Below are 4,523 nucleotides of genomic sequence, written 5' to 3'. Positions count from 1 at the left end.
TTTTAAGCAGTTGTTTTTCCACGAGAGAGAAAAATCTGAATCCACGGACTCTTTCCTTTTCAAGGGAAAGAGTCTAAAGAGAGGAAAGATCCTACGTTCTCTGATCTGCATTTGTTCCCCAGGTTGATGGGTACCTCCAAGGTCAATGGAAATGCAGAGTGGTAAATTATCACAGAATTATAATGAACTCAGATCTGATCCAGATAGAAGAAATTAACCTGAAATCCTGTGGTTGTTTTACAACATTTTTATCCACAGAATCTTTGTAATGTTGGTTTCCACAAACGATTTCCTGGGTCATAAAGGAACATAGCCACTGAGACAGTGGACCTTCCTGATAGGGTCCAGCTCATGAATAACCAGGTCTTCCCATCTCAGAAATTCTCAACTAGGGTTGAAAGTGCAGTGACTTCAGCTCCCTTGTGGGTATGTGCCCAGAGGGCAGCCCTCCTGACTGGCTGCCCCCTCACACGGTTCTAGCCACCAGGCACATCCTAACACCCCCAGCTAGACTGCAGGGACTGTCTCCCCTGAAGTCAGCCAAGCAAGAAGAGAGGGGCTTTGGTTCCTCAGAACCACACCCGGTGAGTCCAGTGCATGCCACGGACTGGCCAAGTGACCAAGGCAGTGTCAGAAGACTCCTGGGGCTGGTAGAGGCTTCCCTGTCATGGCGGCGGCTCAGTCAGTTTCCAGCTTGACCCAGTTTTCTGCCAGGCCTCTTCTAGTCCTTCTTCCACGCCGTGCACTCTTTCCATCTTGACCCTCCACCTCAACCATCTCCTTCTCCACTACCCCTCCGTGTCTGTCCCCTCTACCTTCACCTCCTCCACCAGCCCCTCCACCTTCACCACCAGCACCACCCCCGCCCCGCCCGTCTCTAGCCTTCTGGAGGAACACGCGTTGGCCTTTGGAATAGGCTGACCACCGACTCTCTGACTGGGGAATGCCTCCTGTAACACTTGGGACTTCCTGTATCTTCATTCCTCTAAACCTAATCAACAATCTCTGAGTCCTGTGAGTCCTACCCACCTCTGGGCAAGGGGGAAACAAGGCATCTAGGTTACTCTCTGGAGAGGGGAAGTACCTAGAAGCAGAGAAAGCCCCCTTTCAAGGAAGTCTTTTCCTTAGTGTCCTTTCTAGAACGCAGGTTTTAGTAACATTGCAAACACATTCTTTTTTTTTTTTTTTTAAGATTTTATTTATTTATTTGATAGACAGAGATCACAAGTAGGCAGAGGCAGGCAGGGAGGCGGGGGGAGGCAGACTCCCTGCTGAGCAGAGAGCCCGATGCGGGGGGGGGGGGGGGGGGGTTCGATCTCCTGGGATCATGACCTGAGCTGAATGCAGAGGCTTTAACCGACTGAGCCACCCAGGCGCCCAAACACATTCTGCTTGCGAATTCAAGTGGAATACACAAAACCCACCCCAACACCTGGTTGTTGTTGTAGAGGCAGGTTTTACAAATGCTAACGAGCCACTCCATTTGGCCTCCTAGGCAAGTACATCCTGGATCCTCTGGCCATTTGACAATTGCTAGTGCTTGAAACTCACTTTGGCTTCTTAAACCTTGAGTGGCAGACCAGAGGGGCAGGCTGGTAGAAGCTCAATGGCCAGACTCTCCTAGAAAGGCCTGGGGATGGGTTAGTGTTCCTCTGGCCTTCTCTTCTCTGGTGTGGAGTGGGTAGAAGGAAGGTGAGAAGGTGGTACTTTTCTTTATCTCTCCGTTTCCCTCATCAGACTTTCTATCTAGAATTCTCTGCACAAGGAGAGGCGGATTCTTTCTCCCCATCTCTGCCTGTCAGATAGGCTCTGTGAGGGGCTAGGTGAGGGCTGGGGCATATTTGGAGAAGAACGCCTAGTCACAATCCAGTCCCAAAAATGAATCCCAAATCTGTGGGTGTGTGTTGGCAGAGAGGTGAGGGGCAAGACAAAACAGGGAGGATAAAGACTTGCATTAGCGTGGTTGCTTTTTAAAAAGTATAACAGTTCGAAAAGGCTTTATTTTCTGTTTAGAGTGAACGATAACCCTTCGTGCCATTTACAGAGCAATCCTGCGAAAGCTGTCCTGCAGTTCTGAAACAGGAGCCAAAGGGGGGCACAACCAGGCCCTTCTGACTTTGGCTGGTTGCAAAGTTTCTTGTGTCACTGCTGCTCTCCCTTACGCTGGGCTCTACCCGCTGGGTGCAGGGAAGTTGGGGGTGGGAGAGGAGAAGTTGGGGGGGGCACATTAAATATTAGGAAACCGGAAGAAAAGAGCAAAGGAGACCTAGAGTGCAGTCCGCCCTTCTGAGGTTTGTGGTCCAGGAACAATGATGGGAGACTGCCACCTATGGGCCAGGTTCCAGGGGAGCCCGCACGTGGGGTTTGGCCAGGCCCCCATCTTCCCATAGAAGGGGTTCTTCGTGGCACAGTCACTGCACCATTGGCCCGAGACAAAGCCATTCGTTTGGGACAAGTGCGCATTTTCCCGATTGAAAGAAAACTTTTCCTGCAAGGGAATCAACTCGTGAGCGGAGTTCTGTGTATAAAGAAAATTATATAACAGACACCTCTGGACCCACCATCAAAATTAGACAGATGTTCACATCATTTGGCCACTAGGTGCCACGGCAGAGCCCCCCTCCTCCCCCTCCGCACAACACCTACAATTTTATGGCTGCTTCATAAAGATGAATCAGGGTAATGAATCAGAGATAAACATCATCTAGCGGGGCCATCCTAGTAGACAAGCAATAGGATAAATAACAACTGGGCAAACATCAAAGACATTACAGAGGACGCCTGTGAGGGACGGGAGGGCCGGAAGAGTGGAATCAGGCACGAAGGGGAAAAATAAAATCGAGAAAAATAGAACTAGAGAGGGGCCTCCCAGAATGGCGATAGTAATGGGCTAAGAACTGAATGGTATAATTGCATCAACTCTGCTCCTCAAGTGAAAAAGAAAAGAAAATTCACAGGATTTGAGCTCGTGCAAGAGGAGGAGTCTGTTGTGTTAAGTGGTTTCAATAGTATCGTGCAATTGTCCTTTGATATTTGAGATCTATGTGTTCGTGACAAGTAAATTCTATTATTCCCATTGTGTTCCATTATAAAATCAGATCTGCCACACAATGTCTACACAATATTGAATTTTGAGTGATTCAGCAAGCCGGGGTCCTGTTGCAGAGAAGGGAGTGGTAGGTGTGTGTTTCTTTGTATGTGCTAGTTTGTGTACGTGTGTGCATGTGTGTATCAGTGTGTTTGTGTGAATATGAAAGAGTCTGTGTGTGTGTGTGTGTGTGTGTGTGTGCACATCTTGAATAGAGGAACCAAGGAAGGATCATGGTTCTGGAACTCCAGGCTGAAGGAAGTTTAAAAGGTCCTCTGCCTGGCGTGGCAGCTCCTAGAGGAAAGCTAAGCCCACCCAGGGAAGCGGCAGCCCCTTGAAAAGCACAAGGGTAGGCTCTCTGCGTGTGGCTCAGAAGCATAGCAAAGCTATAGAATCTTCTATGGAAGTCAGCAGGTAAAACTTGGGGTGTCGGGCTGTACCTCTGGGGGATGCCCAAGGAAACACAAGGGGATTTCCCAGTGCAAACCAGCCTAGGTGCCAGAGAATAGTCCAGAAGCTGCAGGAGAAGACAGGAGCCTGTCCAGAGCTGTTCTGTCAGCCCCGCTGCTGGAGGGTCATTCTCCTTGATTCCTTAGTGAAGAAGAACTAGCTCTTGATACTAGAATCCACCGAATGTCTTTAGGGTTCTTTGTACTGAAGTACACAAATAGCGCTCATTAGTGGCTTAGTTCTCAAAAAGCCCTTTTATGTTTTATGTGTGAGCTCAAGGACCTCCAGGACACCTGGACGAGGAGGCGCCTCTCTCTCCGCCTCAGAGGTGTGAATAGTAACTGGTAAGATTTTGATATCTTTAATGCATTTGTAAATAATATGTACTATTGTCTCACTTATTTTCATTTTTATGTAAATGATACTGCATGTAAATATTTACTTTGCACCTTTTTAGCTTATCATTATATATTTTGGATTTATCGGAGGGCAGAGAGGTAGTTCACTCATGTTAGCCACTGTGTGATGTGGCATTGTATAAATAATGCACATTTGGGGGCACCTGGGTGGCTCCATCATTAAGCGTCTGCCTTCGGCTCAGGTTTTGGTCCCAGGATCCTGGGATCAAGCCCCATGCTGGGCTCCCTGCTCAGCGAGGAACCTGCTTCTCCCTCTCTCACTCCCCCTGTTTGTGGTCCCTCTCTCGAAGTTTCTGTCTCTCTGTCAACTAAATAAAATCTTTAAAAAAATAAAAACGGGGCATCTGGGTGGCTCAGTGGGTTAAAACCTCTGTCTTTGGCTCAGGTCATGATCTCAGGGTCTTGGGATCGAGTCCCGCACCAGGCTCGCTGCTCAGCGGGGAGCCTGCTTCCTCCTCTCTCTTTCTCTCTCTGCCTGTCTGTCTAACTGTGATCTCTGTCTGTCAAATAAATAAATAAAATTTTTTCAAAAAGATTTTATTTTATGTTTTTAAAGGTTTTATTTA

This window comes from Neovison vison, chromosome 1 (assembly GCF_020171115.1).
Source record: "Neovison vison isolate M4711 chromosome 1, ASM_NN_V1, whole genome shotgun sequence".
In the NCBI taxonomy this organism is placed as follows: domain Eukaryota; kingdom Metazoa; phylum Chordata; class Mammalia; order Carnivora; family Mustelidae; genus Neogale; species Neogale vison.
The sequence above is the reverse complement of the archived record's forward strand: the minus strand, read 5'-3'. Positions refer to the sequence as shown.